This window comes from Hemiscyllium ocellatum, chromosome 8 (assembly GCF_020745735.1).
Source record: "Hemiscyllium ocellatum isolate sHemOce1 chromosome 8, sHemOce1.pat.X.cur, whole genome shotgun sequence".
Taxonomy (NCBI): Eukaryota; Metazoa; Chordata; class Chondrichthyes; order Orectolobiformes; family Hemiscylliidae; genus Hemiscyllium; species Hemiscyllium ocellatum.
The window spans coordinates 70,070,608-70,088,370 of NC_083408.1; the positions used below are offsets into that span (position 1 = coordinate 70,070,608).

The 17,763-nt window shown below is 43.3% G+C and overlaps 1 pseudogene; it reads left to right on the forward strand.

Annotated features, from left to right (window-relative positions):
- Nucleotides 1-5,643: 5,643 nt before the first annotated feature.
- LOC132818188 (NADH-ubiquinone oxidoreductase chain 4-like) lies at nucleotides 5,644-6,244 on the forward strand (annotated as a pseudogene).
- The last annotated feature ends 11,519 nt before the right edge of the window (nucleotides 6,245-17,763 follow it).

Genomic DNA, 17,763 nt, shown 5'->3' on the forward strand with positions numbered 1-17,763 from the left:
GGCAAGAGAGGAGAGAGAGTGGCATTTTTGATAAGGGATAGCATTACAGCTGTGCTGAGGGAGGATATTCCCAGAAATACATCCACGGAAGTTATTTGGTTGGAACTGAGAAATAAGAAAGGGATAATCACCTGATTGAGATTGTATTATAGATCCCCCAATAGTCAGAGGGAAATTGAGAAACAAACTTGTAAGGAGATCTCAGCTATCTGTAAGACTAATAGGGTAGATATGGTAGGGGATTTTAACTTTCCAAACATCGACTGGGACTGCCATAGTGTTAAAGGTTCAGATGGAGAGGAATTTGTTAAGTGTGTACAAGACAATTTTCTGATTCAGTATGTGGAGGTACCTACTAGAGAAGGTGCAAAACTTGACCTACTCTTGGGAAATAAGGCAGGGCAGGTGACTGAGGTGTCAGTGGGTGAGAACTTTGGGGCCAGCGACCATAATTCTTTTTGTTTTAAAATAGTGATTTAAAAGGATAGACCAGATCTAAAAGTTGAAGTTCTAAATTGGAGAAAGGCCAATTTTGACAGTATTAGGCAAGAAAGCTGATTGGAGGCAGATGTTCGCTGGTAAAGGGACGGCTGGAAAATGGGAAGCCTTCGGAAATGAGATATAGAAGAATCCAGAGAAAGTATATTCCTGTCAGGGTGAAAGGAAAGGCTGGTAGGTATAGGGAATGCTGGATGACTAAAGAAATTGAGGGTTTGGTTAAGAAAAAGAAGGAAGCATATGTCAGGTATAGACAGGATAGATTGAGTGAATCCTTAGAAGAGTATAAAGAATGTAGGAGTATACGTAAGAGGGAAATCAGGAGGGCAAAACAGGACCGTGAGATAGCTTTGGCAAATAAAATTAAGAAGAATCCAAAGGGATTTCACAAATATATTAAAGACAAAAGGGTAACTAGAGAGAGAATAGGGCCCTTCAAAGATCAGCAAGGCAGAATTTGAGTGGAGCCGCAGAAAATGGGGGAGATACTAAATCAATATTTTGCATCAGTATTTACTGTGGAAAAGGATATGGAAGATATAGACTGTAGGGAAATAGATGGTGACATCTTGCAAAATGTCCAGATTACAGAGGAGGAAGTGCTGGATGTCTTGAAACGGTTAAAGGTGGATAAATCCCCAGGACCTGATCAGGTGTACCCAAGAATTCTGTGGGAAGCTAGAGAAGTGATTGCTGGGCCTCGAGCTGAGATATTTGTATCATCGATAGTCACAGGTGAGGTGCTAGAGGAGGTTGGCTAACGTGGTGCCACTGTTTAAGAAGGGCGGTAAAGACAAGCCAGGGAACTATAGACCGGTGAGCCTGACCTCGGTGGTGGGCAAGTTGTTGGAGGGAATCCTGAGGGACAGGATGTACATGTATTTGAAAAGGCAAGGACTGATTAATGATAGTCAACATGGCTTTGTGCGTGGGAAATCATGTCACACAAACTTGATTGAGTTTTTTGAAGAAGTAACAAAGAGGATTGATGAGGGCAGAGCAGTAGATGTGATCTATATGGACTTCAGTAAGGCATTCGACAAGGTTCCCCATGGGAGACTGATTAGCAAGGTTAGACCTCATGGAATACAGGGGCAACTAGCCATTTGGATACAGAACTGGCTCAAAGGTAGAAGACAGAGGGTGGTGGTGGAGGGTTGTTTTTCAGACTGGAGGCCTGTGACCAGTGGAGTGCCACAAGGATTGGTGCTGGATCCTCTACTTTTTGTCATTTACATCAATGATTTGGATGCAGACATAAGAGGTACAGTTAGTAAGTTTGCAGATTACACCAAAATTGGAGGTGTAGTAGACAGCGAAGAGGGTTACCTCAGATTACAACAGGATCTGGACCAAATGGGCCAATGAGCTGAGAAGTGACAGATGGAGTTTAATTCAGATAATTGCAAGGTGGTACATTTTGGGAAAGCAAATCTTAGCAGGACTTATACACTTAATGGCAAAGTCCTAGGGAGTATTGCTGAACAAAGAGACCTTGGAATGCAGGTTCATAGCTCCTTGAAAGTGGAGTTGCAGGTAGATAGGATAGTGAAGAAGGTGTTCGGTATGCTTTCCTTTATTGGTCAGAGTTTTGAGCACAGGAGTTGGGAGATCATGTTGCGGCTGTACAGGACATTGGTTGGGCCACTGTTGGAATATTGTGAGCAATTCTGGTCTCCTTCCTATCGAAAAGATGTTGTGAAACCTGAAAGGGTACAGAAAAGATTTACAAGGATGTTGCCAGGGTTGGAGGATTTGAGCCGTAGGGAAAGGCTGAACAGGCTGGGGCTATTTTCCCTGGAGCGTTGGAGGCTGAGGGGTGACCTTATAGAGGTTTACAAAATTATGAGGGTAAATAGGCAAAGTCTTTTCCCTGGGGTCAGGGAGTCCAGAACTAGAGGGCATACGTTTAGAGTGAGACCTAAGGGGCAACTTATTCCACGCAGAAGGTGGTATGTGTATGGAATGAGCTACCAGAGGAAGTGGAGGAGGCTGGTATAATTGCAACATTTAAGAGGCATTTAGATGGGTATATGAATAGGAAGGGTTTGGAGGGATATGATCCGGGTGCTGAGAGGTGGGACTAGATTGCGTTGGGATATCTGGTCGGCACAGACAGGTTGGAACAAAGGGTCTGTTTCCATGCTGTACATCTCTATGACTCTATACCTACACTTGTAATGATGCTGACTATGTAAATATGTCACATTGTAATTACTGCCTCCTGTCAGCAGAGATGTCACAGTGCAATCATGATCAAGAAAGTGTTGTTACAGCACATCAACTCTATGTAATAAATTCCCATTATAAGTGGAACTTGGTATGAGTTATGATAAGAGCAGCAGTGTATTGGACAGCCTCAAGTTCACATTGGGCAGAATGTGTGAATCTGCCTAACAGGTATTGAAATAATCATCAGTGATAATGAAAGTGGCTGCTATTTCAGCAGCTGATGGACTGAGACAGATGCAGAGATGGGAAATTTTGCAAAAGTGGAAATAGGCAGTCTTTATGGTGAAAGAATTGAATAGAATTAACTTTATTGTCACATACTCAAATGAGTACAGTGAAAAGTTTATAAGTTGCCATCTATGGCGCCATCTTAGGTACAGAGATACCTAGATTCAGCTTCTTCAGCTACAAAACTGAGAAAAATAAAGAAATTAAAAATGTCAGCATTGCAGAAACAGAAGCTCAGAACAACACTCTTCTGACCCAGATCATGCTGGCAGAAGGTCTGGGGTTGAAAGCTTAGCTCAGGATCAAGTATGATGGCAAAGCTGCAAACAGCCTGTTTCAGGCTCTGACAGGGGTCAGTGAGGGTGGGATTCATTAGTGTTTAGGAAACACGTTTATGTTGTTAACTGTAGGTAATCACTTGGTACAAGTGTGAGATTGATGTCATACAATGCCATACAGGCACATATCCAGCTACTTAGACCATAACACATGAGAGCAGAAATTGCTCCAGTAAGCTGAATATTTTAATTGTTTGGCCAAGTGGTATTTTTTGGGTCAGCTTCACAGTAGCCATGTTGGTCCACATTGACATTTTTCATGCAATCTTCCACTGTTCACCTCATTCTTTAAGTAACTGGACACTTTGATGCCATCTTGTGGAATTATGTGGCAGGAGAGGCTGACAACTGCTGGCACTTTTTGATATGTCACCACACTAGCACAGACGAAACCCTTCCTGCACACCACTTCAGAGACTGCATGCCACGAACTGCCCTTCACACTATGATCCTGCACCGTTATCCACAAGGAAATAGCTCAGAAAAGAATACTTGGTACACTAAGAGGAAGCTACAGGTGCTAGTGTCCCGGTTGGTGGACAGAAGGACAGTGCTGTGTCCTGCTGACTGACAAAGGAGGCAACATCCCCAGACCCAGCCAGACTACACCGAGATATCAGCCAGGTCAGTACAGTGTCCTAGGTCAAATGCGATGCATCACAGTGCAGGAAGGAGGTGGATGATCTCTGCTATTGCTCAGTTATATCACCAAAGCTGAATGAAGCTCTCACTATTGCATATATCATGTCATCCACCTCATCCTCTCAAATACTAACCCGTCCTGATTTCTCCTACTCACTCAATAAGGAGCCCTCACCAGCACCTACCTCCAATACCTATATCACCATTAACTACTTGTTCATCCACTTCAATTGTACTTAGTTCCCCCCTTTATCTCATTTCAGGAAAAATGGGATCCTCCCCTGCATCAATGGCCAAACAGTACCCTGATTGGCCTACCTGTATCACCCAGGCTGGTTGTGATTGACCTGTAGGACTAACCATGGCCCAAGGAGAAAGTGAGGTCTGCAGATGCTGGAGATCAGAGCTGAAAATGGGTTGCTGGAAAAACGCAGCAGGTCAGGCAGCATCCAAGGAACAGGAAATTCGATGTTTCGGGCATAAGCCCTTCATCAGGAATAACCATGGCCCAATCACTGGACACAGGTTCATGGACTCTGATAGGACCAAGTACCTGGTTGACCATGTACCTGATTGATCATGGCCAACCCCTTGAACTCAAATTGGATGAGTCCCCTGACTGACCATAATTCCTCTTCAGTGCATCAAGGACCGGTGTCCTTTGACTTTCAGACATGGCCATTTGTTTGAATCACATGCAATGAGTTCGTCCCATCTTGTGCTACTGGCACATGCTGTTGATATTGACATAGCATGGTATTATTCAGGAGCATATCCACTCCCTTGATGAAGTTAAAAATCACACAACACCAGGTTATAGTCCAACAGGTTTATTTGGAAGCACTAGCTTTCGGAGCACTGCTCCTTCATCAGGTCGTTGTGGAGTATAAGATCGTAAGACACAGAATTTATAGCAAAAGTTTACAGTGTGATGCAACTGAAATTATATATTGAAAAAGTTAAAAATCACACAACACCAGGTTATAGTCCAACAGGTTTAATTGGAAGCACACTAGTTTTCAGAGCGACACTCCTTAATCACCCGATGAAGGAGCGTCATTCCGAAAGCTAGTGTGCTTCCAATTAAACCTGTTGGACTATAACCTGGTGTTGTGTGATTTTTAACTTTGTACACCCCAGTCCAACACCGGCATCTCCAAATCATGACTATATTGAAAAAGACCTGGATTGTTTGTTAAGTCTCTCATCTTTTAGAATGGGTATGTTGGTTTCAGTTCTTTCATATGTAAATCCCAGAACTTTTTTAAAGTTACATTCTCAAGTGAACTTTAACAATAGGTGCCATGTTGGCCTTGATAATGCATTGAAGGTGTGAGGTGCCCTGTGTGAGACTGTCTGTGCCACAATGGTCAGACTGATTCTAATCTAAAAAAGGGATTTACAGAATCTTACATGGATTCATGAGGTTTTAGAGCAAAATAAAATCTAATTCTGCAAATACAAATTCACCCCACAAACTTATATGTGTGTGTGTGTGTGTGTGTGTGTGTGCGCGCGCGTATGAGTGTCTGTGAGAGAGTGTGTGTATGTGTGTGAGTGTGAGTATAAAGGGGTATAAGTCTGTGAGAGGGTGCATGCACGCATGTGAGTGTGGGAGTGTATATGTGAGCATATGAGAGAGAGAATGCGTGAGTGTATGGAGTGTGTGTTTGTTTGGCGCAAGTGAACTTTAACAATTGGTGTCATGTTGGCCCTAGCTTATCCATTCATAATCCAGCTATTTGAGGTAATGTTACAACTAGCTCCATTTACTTATGACAAAAAGACCTAAAATCCCTCATTGCTTATTCTTCAGTAAGCCATTTAGGACTAGATGTAGGAGCTATCCTAACCCAAACACCATGAAGCTTCGCAGGAGCTATCACCTTAATAATTGCACATGGATTAATGTCATCAGCCCTATTCTACCTAGCAACCACCAATTATGAATGAATCAATGGCCGAACATTACTATTAGCTTGAGGAATTCAAATTGCCTTACCCCTCGTAGCAACCTGATGATTCTTGACCAACATAGCATTACCACCCACACCTAATCTTATAGGAGAATTATTTATTATTTCCTCCTTATTCAACTGATGCAATTGAACTATTATCCCTATAGGCCTAGGTGTATTAATTACTACTTCCTATTCACTTTACATATTTCGAATAACTCAACGTGGCCCCACCTCCAGCCACATTCTTCCCTCACCCCATCCCACACACAAGAACATACACTCCTTACTCTCCGTCTTTTACCAATACTACTTCTAATTCTAAAACCAGAACTCATCCTAGGATGAATATTATGTATTTATAATCTAATCTAAACATTAGATTGTGGTTCTAAAAATAAAAGTTAAAATCTATTTAATTACTAAGAGGGATCTGGGGACACAAAGAACTGCTAATGCATTTTCTCATGGTTCAAATCCACGACTAACTCAGCTCTTGAAAGATAATAGCAAGCTATTGGTCTTAGGACCAAACACCCTTGGTGCAACTCCAAGCAAGAGCTATGAACACCACCTTTAACTCATCATTCCTTTTAATTCTTCTTATCCTAACATTCCATTAATGTCATCTTTATTATTCAAAAAACTTCATCATAATTGAGCCTCTCTATACATAAAAAACAACCATAAAATACTCCATCTTCATTAATTGAATTCCCTTATCCATCTTCTTAGATCAAGGGTTATAGTCAATCCGAACAAACTGAAATTGAATAAACATCGGACTTTTGACATCAACATAATTTTTAAATTCGACCTTTACTGAACCATCTTTACACCAGTAGCTCTATATGTTACCTAGGCAAAGGTGAGAACTGCAGATGCTGGAAATCAGAGTCTAGATTAGAGTGGTGTTGGAAAAGCACAGCAGGTCAGGCAGCATCCGAGGTGCAGGAAAATTGACGTTTTGGGCAAAAGCCCTTCATCAGGAATGAAGGTACCTGGCCCATCCTAGAATTTGCTTTGGTATATCCATTCTGTTTGTTTAAATACCTGTTATTATTCCTCTTCTCCATAATTATCTTAGTAACAGCCAACAACATATTTCAACTATTCATCGGTTGAGAAGGAGTAGGCATTATATCCTTCTTATTAATCGGTTGATGATACAGCCAAACAGATGCCAACACAGCTACCCTACATGCCATAATCTATAATCAAGTAGGGGAGTGTACGTCTGTCTGTCTCAAGTGAACTTTAATAATTGGTGTCATGTCGGCCCAGACACACGGACACTCCTATAGACCCATACACTCACACATACACACCCACGCTCACACATGCACCCTCTCATAGACTTATACCCCTTTACACTCACACACGCATACACACTCTCTCACAGACATTCATAACCCCGCTCCCCCCCCCCACCAAACACACATACACATATAGTTTGTGTGGTGAATTTGTACTTACAGAATTATATTTTGTTTTTCTCAAAAACTGCATGATTCTATGTAAGATTCTGTAAATCCCTTTCTCAGATTAGAATCAGTCTGATGTGGCATAGTCTCACACAGGGAAGCTCACACCTTCAATGCAGTATTTGGGCCAACATGACACCAATTGCTAAAGTTCACTTGAGAATGTAAATTTTAAAAAGTTCTAGAATTTACATAGGAAAGAACTGAAACCAACATGTTCATTCTAAAAGATTAGGGACTTAACAAACAATCCAGGTCTTTTTCAATATATAATTTCAGTTACAGCACATTGTAAACTTTTGCTATAAATTCTATGTCTTACAATCTTATATTCCACAACCACCTACTTAAGGAGCAGCGCTCGGAAAGCTAGTGCTTCCAAATAAACCTATTGGGCTATAACCTGGTATTGTGTGATTTTTAAATTTGTACACCCCAGCTCCTCCCTTGATGAAGGAAGTGGTGAGCTACTGTTGTCAGATACCCACTCTGACTTTCATGTCAGAAACTGGTACCATCTAATTTCTTGAGGAAGGAGACATTGGTAACTATACAAAAATAAGATGGATTGGGATATTATTGAGTGCTTGGCAATAAGGCAATTGATTCTAAATAACTCTGGGACTCCATGTAATCACTGCTCATCAGTAATATTCTGGTTTTGCCATTTCCACCTTCAGGGGAACATGGGAAAGAAATTTTCTTAATGTTAATATTTTGACATTTTTCATTTTCACCACACTTTCCATCATTTGTGGCCATTTCAACACTGCTCAAAGTTGCAGAAACGTCTGCTTACTGATTTTAAAAGGGAATTGGATGCAGTTACAAATGCATGGATATTGTGATAAAGGAGATGAACCTGACGATATTTCTCTAAAAAGAACCTGTATTAGGAATCATATGCCCAATGACTTGTTCTATGTTGCAATGACTATATAATGTCTGCAATTGAAACCAGTCTGTTTACATTTCAGATGACTGTCAGCGAGTGACACCATACAGGTCAGAAATTGGAAGAGACCATAGCTCCTTGAATGACTTCAGTGGTAAAAATGAAGAAGCAGAAACAGAAGCTCTCACAAAATTGGACATGAATTGTTTGAAAATATGACAAGAAATTGAAAGCTGACTAACTGGCACCTCACCTCCCTTCACAATCAACATCTAGTGGCAGCAATATGTATTATCTACAAGATACACTGCAGAAATTCACCAAGGTTCTTCAGACAAGCATCTTCCAAACAATAGATTCCCATCCTGACTTGGAAATACATCACTGTTCCTTCAGAGTTGCTGGGACAAAATCCTGGAAACCCCACCGTAACAGCATTGTGGAAGAAACATGACTTCTATCGTCATACAGCATAGAAACAGACCTTTCGGCCCAACTGACCATGTTCCCAAACTAAACTAGTCCCAATTGCCTGAGGTTGGCCTATATACCTCTAAATCTTTCCTATTCATGTGCTTACATAAATGTATTTTAAATGTTGTAACTGCGCCTGCATTCATCACTTCCTCTGACAGTTCATTCCACACACAAACCACTGCCTGTGTAAAAAAGTTGACCCTCATGTCTTTTTAAACTTTCTTCCCTCACCTTAAAAATGTCCCCTAGTTTTGAATTTACCCACCCAAGGAATCAAAGACCCTTGCAATTCACCTTATCTATGCCCCTCATGATTTTATAAACCTCTATAAGGTCATCCCTCAACCATCTATGCTCCAGTGAAAAAGTCTCAGCCTAGTTTTATAAATGAAACCCTCCACTCCCAACAACATTCTTGTAAATCTTTTCTGAACCCTCTGCAATTCAATAATATAATTCCTGTAGCAAAGTGACCAGAACTACACACAGTACTCCAGAAGAGGCCTCACTAATGTCCTGTACAGCCTCAACATGACATTCCAACTGCTATACTCAAAGATTTAAGCAACGAAGGCAAGCGTACTAAACGCCTTCTGAACCGCCCTGTCTACCTGTGTCAAAGCCTGAGCAAATAGTGTGAACAAATATTTTTGGATTGGTTGGCGTTGTCCACTTGGGACATAAGCTAGGATCTTTGCTCTTTAATTACTTTAGTACAAGTGCTAGAGGAATTGTATTGGAGTTTGCTGTTATCCCAAATTATGGAACATGGCAAATTGTGAGGAAGAATGTAAATGGCTACTGAAGGACATGGACAATTCAACAGATTATCAAGTTAATGCAGTTAAAGAAAATGTTGCTGAATTTCGGCATTTTGAGTATTGCATAAACTTCTAGGTACTTCATCTGGAGAAGGATAGTAGAATTATAGAAAGGACACAGCAAAGATTCATTAGAATAAAAGGTTATAATTATAAAGAAATAGGAACCAATTATTGTGAGAATGTAAATCCATGTGGTGTCCCATATTACTCCTGCACTATAGTCCTCTAGCCACATGGAGAGCTCAATGATGTTCCAGCATTTTGAGTCTCTCGTGTGATTAATTATGAGAATCAGAAGACAAAATAATGCTTAAGAGAAGTGGAGTATATTTCATTAAAATAGGGAAGTGTGATCTGGTAGAGGTTTCAAAATTATCTAAGATACTGCAAGGGTGACTGACGAAAGATTGTTAGCACTTTGTAAAATCTGTAACAATGGAGGTAACCATTGGGTTATCATCAAGAGAACAAACAAGCGGAAGAAATGGTTGATTTGATTATTAGAATATACAGTGCCATCAGCTGCCCTGGGCCCACAGTCTGGAATTACTGTCCGAGGTTACTGCTTTCCCTTTAGCCTTCTGAAAATCTACCTCCTTAAGAAAGATCTAGTCACTCCTACAAATGCCTCCTTTGTTTCCATGTTGATTTGTATCTGATTACGCTTTTGCTGTGAAGCACCTTTGGCTGTTTTTCAACATTATCAGTGCTATATAAATGTCACTTGTTCAGTCAGATTATGAGTCAATGTAATAAATTTCCATTTTAGCTCAATTCAAAAGTCGGTTATAAAGAGTTTGTCTCTCAATGACTTCAACTCATGATTAGCATTTCCAGATTAACATTAGCTTACACATATAACCTTCATGCTCTTTTGCCATCCAATCATCAGCTAAAATACAATTGAGCACTTCATTAGCTGTATTGACTTCAGTCTTCTTGTCAAAAATCCAGCTAATTGTCCGGTTCAGAACAGAGCACAGAAATCACTGCAAACAAAGTTATTTAAAATTATATTTATTCCATCAGCAAAGAGACTGCATGGTCATAAAATCAAATGAATTATTATAAGGATGTCTTAATGAGCGGAACGTCATACTCAACAATTTCCTTTGACATATTCTGTTTATATGATCTATATATCCAGATTCATATATTAGAAATTTTAAAAGGATACTTTTGTCTGAGTTCATGAATATAGGCACAGAATTATTTTTGGTCATGCTTGCTGAAAACTAGCATTTGAGTGTGTTATGTTTCAATCTAGCTTCCAGGATATTATTACATTAGAGGGAAATATGATCCATGTTTCACACACAAGAAATTTCAGTTATTCATTATCTTTCTTAATACCTGCCGTGACTATAGAATCCTACAGTGTGGAAGGAGGCCATTCAATCCATCAAGTCTGCACTCACCCTCTGAAATGCATCCAACCCAGATCCAGTCCCCCCACTGTAATCCGACATTTCCCATGGATAATCCACCTCGCCTGCACATCTTTCGACTGTGGGAAGAAACTGGAGCACTTGGAGGAAACCCACACAGTCATGGGGAGAATGTCACCCGAGGCTAGAATCGAATGGCCTAATTCTGTATCTATTCATGTGCACTTTATGGCTGCTGCTCTGGACCCAAGTTCTTCTTTTCCCTTTTGTCTGCTCATCAGTCCTTCCCATTATTCCTTTTGTGTTTTCTTCAAGAACTTTGTTTCAGTTATCTTTGTGTTTCCTTTAAATGCTTTGTTGCCAATGACACGATATTTCCCACACACATAGGGTTTTATTCTCAACATTTTCCTTTCAAAGCATCTCCATCCATGCCCCTGAGACCTACCTCCTCTGAATTAACTGCCCTTCTGTCAATGTGAAACCTTTACATCCATGTCATCTCAGATAGTTGGTATGAAAATGTTTCATTTTTGTTTTGAAAATTGGTTCATTTTGGTGAGCATACTGGAATCTGAATTTTTTTGCAGTAGTAACTGAAAGGATATTAGGATAATTTTTAAAAGACACTTCTTGGAAATCCCATGGCTTAAGCTAATTCCTGAAGCATCTTTCCTGGAAGACACGTTCTTGGGTTTCCAGCTATGCTTTGGCTAGTATTTGGAATTCATTTGGGGTATAACCTATGCAGCTCTTTCTCTGCCTTTTGAGAAAACCCTTTTGAAGATCTCATGCGTTGAATGAAATTTGAAATTTTGAATTCACTAAGACTCCTGAACAAACTTTCCAGTAATAACTGCCTGTGTTTTGTGACACCTATCTAATCTCAGGATTACTCCTAAAGCATAGGCCAGAAACAGCAAGACTGTTCGGATGAATGCGTGGCTAAGCAGCTGGTGGAGGAGAGAGAGCTTCAGATATCTGCGTGACTGATAAGTGGAACCTGCACAAGAAGGATGGGCAGCACCTAAACTGGAGGGGCACCAATATCCTTGCTGAGAGGTTTACTAGTGCCACTCTGGAGGATTTAAATTAGTGTTGCAGTGGGATGGGAACCAGAGCAGTGGCTGAAGAGAACAGAGTGGCTATGACAAGTCTAGTAGGGAGAACAGGCAGGGCTAGAGGTTAATGAACACATCAGGGCTGGTGGTCTAAAGTGCAATTATTTGAATGCAAGTGTAACAGGTAAAGCCGATGAGCTTAAAGCATGAACTAGTGCATGGAATTACGATGTTGTAGCCATTACTGAAAACTGGTTGCAAGAGCAGGACTAGCAGCTTATCATTCCAGAGTTAGGTGTTTCAGGTGAGATAGAGACAGATGTAAAAAGGGGTGGGTCAGTTGTGTTACTGATTAAGGAGTATGCCACAACTGCACTGAGAGAGGACATCCTGGAGGGCTCATCCAGTGAGGTCATATAGGTATAATTTAAGAATAAGAAAAGTGAAGTCACTATTCTGGAATTATAATAGACTTCCTGCTAGCCAGTGGCAGATAAAGGAACAGATATGTAAGGAGATCAGAGAAAGATACAAAAACAATAGTGTTGTTGTAGTGGGTGACTTTATTTTCCCCAACATTGACTGAGATCCCTCAGTACCAGGGTAGAAGTTGTTAGATGCATCCTGCTGCATTTCTTTAAATAATATGTAGATAGTGCAACTGGGGAAGGACCTTGTATTGGGGAATTAGCCTAGACAGTGGCTCAGTGGTTAGCACTGCTGCTTCACAGCACCAAGGACCCGGGTTTGATTCCAGCCTTGGGCGACTGCCTGTGTGGAATTTGAGCGTTCTCCCTGTGTCTGCATGGGTTTCCTCCGGATGCTCCGTTTTCCTCCCACAATTCAAAGATGTGCAGATCAGGTGAATTGGCCAGGCTAAATTGCCCGTAGTATTAGGGATAAATATAGGGTAGGGGAATGGGTCTGGGTGGGTTACTCTTCGGAGTGTCGGTGTGGATTTGTTGGGCCGAAGGGCCTGTTTCCATTCTGTAAGGAATCTAATCAAGCGATCAAAGTTACAGTGGGGGAGTATTTTGAGATCAATGATCATAATTCATTAAGTTTTAAGATAGTTATGAATAAGGATAAGACTGTCCTCAGGTTAAACTTGGGGAAGTCGAACTGCAAGAGTATTAGGCAAGGACTGGAGAAATTAGATTGGGGATGGCTGTTTGAGGGTAAATGCACATCTAACCTGTGCAATCATAATTTAGGACCAGCATGTTCCCGTGAGGATGAGAAATAAAAATGGTAAGAATAAGAAATCTTGGATGACAAGAGATAATGGAAGTTTAGTCAACAAGGAAAATAAAGCATATGTAAAGTTTAGGAAATTGAAATCAAATAAGGCCCTTGAGGAGTATAAAGGAAACAAAAAAGAATATCACAACATGTTAGGAAGGGTATAAGGGACCACAAAATATCCTTGGCAAATAGGATGAAGCAGAAACTTGAAGCATTCTATCCATATATTAAGAGCAAGAGAGTAACCAGGAAAAGAGTGCGTCCATTCAAGGACAGAGGAGGGAATTTACACGTAGAGCCAGATGAGGTGCTTTATGAATACTTCATGTCAGTATTCACATTCACGTGGATGATGGTAACATTACATAGGGGTTTGTTACTGTTCCAGAGTACGCTGATATTAAATAGGAGGAGGTGTTCGCAGTCTTGAAAATCATTGGTGGATATGTCCCCAGGGCTTGATGGGATCTAAACAAAGAACAATACAGTACAGAAACAGGACCTTCAGCCCTCCAAGTCTTTGGACACATTTTGCCCTTCCATACTAAAACTGTCTTCACTTACAGGATCCGGATGCCTTTGTTCCCTTCCTATTCACGGATTCACCCAGATGTTTCTTGAATGCTGCTATTTTAGTGTCTGCTTCTACCACCTCCTCTGGCAGTGAGTTCCAGGCACTCACCACCCTTAGTGTGAAAAACTTGCCGTGCAAATCTCTTTTAAACTCCCCCACCCACGCTATGAACTTGTGTCCCCTAGTAACTGACCACTCCACCCTGGAAAAAAGCCTTGTATTTTCCACTCTATCCATGCCATTCACGATCTTAGAAACTTCTACTGGATAACCCCTCAACCTCCAGTGAAAACAAACCTAGTCTATCCCATCTTTCTTCATAGAGAAAATCCTCCATATCAGGCAAAATCTTGGTAAACCTTTTCTGTCCCCTCTCCAAAACATCCACATCCTTTTAGTAGTGTGGTGACCAGAACTGAACGAAATACCTATCCAAGGATATTACCTCTCTCCATGTTCTCTCCCCACTCCCCCTCTGTACATTCCCTCCCTCTGTCCAAGTTCTCTCTCTCTCTTTCCTCCATATACTTTCTCTGCATTCTCTCCCCTCACTCCCTCTCTCCAGGTTCTCTCTCTCTCTCTTTCTCCCCCACTCCTCCTTTCCAGGCATCTCTTTCTCTCTCTCTCCTTCTCTCCCCCACTCCGTTATTCCAGGCTCCCTCTCTCCCCCCACACACTTTCTCCATGTTCTCTCTCTCCCCCCCACTCCCTCGCCCCAGGTTCTCTCTCTCCCCAATTCCCTCTCTCTAGGTTTTCGCTCTCCTCCCTCTCTCCTACCCCCCTCTCTGGTCCTCTCTCCCACCCCCAACCCCACTCCCTCTCTCCAGGTTTTCCCCCTCTCTCCCCACTCCTTCTCTCCACATTCTCCCTCTGTCTCCGTGTTCCCTCCCTCGCTCCCCAACTCCCTCTCTGTGTTCTCTCCCCAACTCCCTCTCTCTGTGTTCCCTCCCTCTCTCTTTCCCCACACACCTTCTCCACATTCTCTCTCTCCCCACTCCCTCTCTCCAGGTTCTCTCTCTCTCTCTTCCACCCCCTCCCCACACACACCTTCTCCACATTCTCTCTCTCCCCTACTCCCTCTCCCCAGGTTCTCTCTCTTTTTCACCCACTTTCTCCACATTCTCTCTCTCTCACCCCCACTCCCTCTGTCCATGTTCTCTCTCTCTTTCTCCCCCACTCCCTTATTCCAGGCTCCCTCTCTCCCCCACAGTTTCTCCATGTTCTCTCTCCCTCTCTCGCTACTCCCTCTCTCCAGGTTCTCTCTCTCCCCAATTCCCTCTTTCCAGGTTTTCTCTCTCCTCCCCCACTCCCTCTCTCCCAGTCCCTCTCTAGGTTTTCTCTCTCTCTCACTGCCTCTCTCCAGGTTCTTTCCCTCCCTCTCTCTCTCTCTCACACACACCTGCTCTCTCCAGTTCTCTCCCTCTCTCACTCACGCCATCTCTCCAGGTTCTCTCTCTCTCTCACACACACACTCTCTCTCTCTTTCTTACTCCCTCGCCCCACATTCTCTCCCCCACTCTCCCTCTCTATCTCTCCTCCACACCCTCTCTTCAGTTTCTCTCTCTCTCTACTCCTCTCCCTCCCTCTGGGTTGTCTGTCTCTCTCCCCCTCTCTCCATGTTCTCTCCCTCTCTCCAGATTCTCTCCCCCACTCCCTCTCTCCATTTTTTCTCTCTCTCACCCTCATTCCCACTTCTTTCTCTGTTCCACTCCCCCTCTCCAGGTTTTTTCACTCTCACCCCCACTCCCTCTCTACAGGTTCTCTCTGTCTCTCCCCCCCCCCCCCCTCTCCAGGTTCATCAACTGGCAGAGGTCTTCGTGGACATCTTCAACCTCTCCCTGCAGCAGGCCACTGTCACTGCCTGTTTCAAGAGGGCCAACATCATCCCTGTGCCTAAGAAGACTCATGCAGCATGTCTCAATGACTACTGCCCAGTGGCCCCAACTTCGGTGGTCATGAAGTGCCTTGAAAGGCTGGTTATTGCATTAATCAACTCCAGCCTCCCCACTACTCTTGACCCACTCCAATTTGCTTATCGGACCAACAGATCCACATCAGATGCCGTATCACTTGTCCTTCACTCCTTTCTAGAATATTTTGACACCAAGACCAGCTACATAAGAATCCTACTTATTGACTACAGTTCAGCCTTCAGCACTATAATCCCCTTGAGACTGATCACTAAACTTAGTGATCTCGGACTAAGCCCCATACTCTGCAACTGGATCCTCAGTTTCCTGACTCACAGGCCACAATCAGTGAAGATTGGGGACGATATCTCATGATCATTAACACTCAACACTGGAGCTGCCCAGTACTCAGCCCCCTACTGTACTCACTGTATACCCATGACTGTGTCACCAAATACCAGACTAATGCCATTTACAAGTTCTCTGATGACACCACCATAGTCGGTCGAATCTCAAATGGCGATGAAACAGACTACAGACGGGAGGTGGAAATCTGGAAAAATGGTACACTGAGAACAACCTAGCTCTCAATGCTGGCAAAACCAAGGAACTCATTATTGACTTTCAGCAGGATGTTACTCATGCCCCTCTACACATTAACAGCACGGAGGTGGAACAAGTGACCACCTGGGAGTGGTCATCCACAAGAAGCTTTTTTGGACTCTTCATTTGGATGCACTGGTTACATAGGCCCAACATCTCTTCTTCCTCAGGCAGCTGAGGAAATTTGGCATGAAGCAAATACCCTTGGCAACTTGTATAGGTGCGCCATCAAGAGCATTTTGTCTGGATGTATCACTAGCTGGTATGACAACTATTCAAGTACCATTCAAGATCAGAGACGGTTACAGAGAGTCGTGAACTTGGCCCGAACAATCACAAAGGCCAACCTCCCATCTATAGAATCCACCTACCAGACCCGCTGTCAAGGAAAGGCCGCCAGCATTCTCTAAGATCCACCCACCCCCAGCAATGTTTTTCTACAACCTCTACCATCGGGGAGAAGGTACAGAAGCCTGAACACACACACCAGCCAGTTTTGCAACAGTTTCTACCCGACTGTTTTTAGAATACTGAATGGACTCACAAACTCTTAACATTTGCCTGTACCTGTGTTTTTGCTGCTGTTTACTTATCTATGCTAATTAACTCAGTGACCTACCTGTATTGCTCACAAGACAAAGCGTTTCAGTGTGCCTCGGTATATGTGACAATAAATTCAATTCTCTCTCCCCCCCAACTCCCTCTCTCCAGCTTCACTCCCACTCCCCCACTCCAGCTTCTCTCCCTCTCTCTCCCCCCCAACTCCCTCTCTCCAGCTTCACTCCCACTCCCCCACTCCAGCTTCTCTCCCTCTCTCTCCCCCCCAACTCCCTCTCTCCAGCTTCACTCCCACTCCCCCACTCCAGCTTCTCTCCCTCTCTCTCCCCCCCAACTCCATCTCTCCAGCTTCACTCCCACTCCCCCACTCCAGCTTCTCTCCCTCTCTCCAGCTTCTCTCCTCTCTCTCCCCCCCCCCTCCAGCTTCTCTCCCTCTCTCCAGCTTCTCTTCTCTCTTCCCCCCACTCCCTCTCTCCAGCTTCACTCCCACTCCCCCACTCCAGCTTCTCTCCCTCTCTCTCCCCCCCCCTCCAGCTTCTCTCCCTCTCTCTCCCCCCCCCTCCAGCTTCTCTCCCTCTCTCTCCCCCCCCAACTCCATCTCTCCAGCTTCTCTCCTCTCTCTCCCCCCCCCTCCAGCTTCTCTCCCTCTCTCCAGCTTCTCTTCTCTCTTCCCCCCACTCCCTCTCTCCAGCTTCTCTCCTCTCTCCCCCACCCCCTCCAGCTTCTCTCCCTCACTCCCTTTCTTCAGCTTCTCTTCTCTCTTCCCCCACTCCCTCTCTCTAGCTTCTCTCCCCTCTCTCTCCCGCTTCTCTCCTTTCTCTCTCCCCCACTCCCTCTCTCCAGCTTCT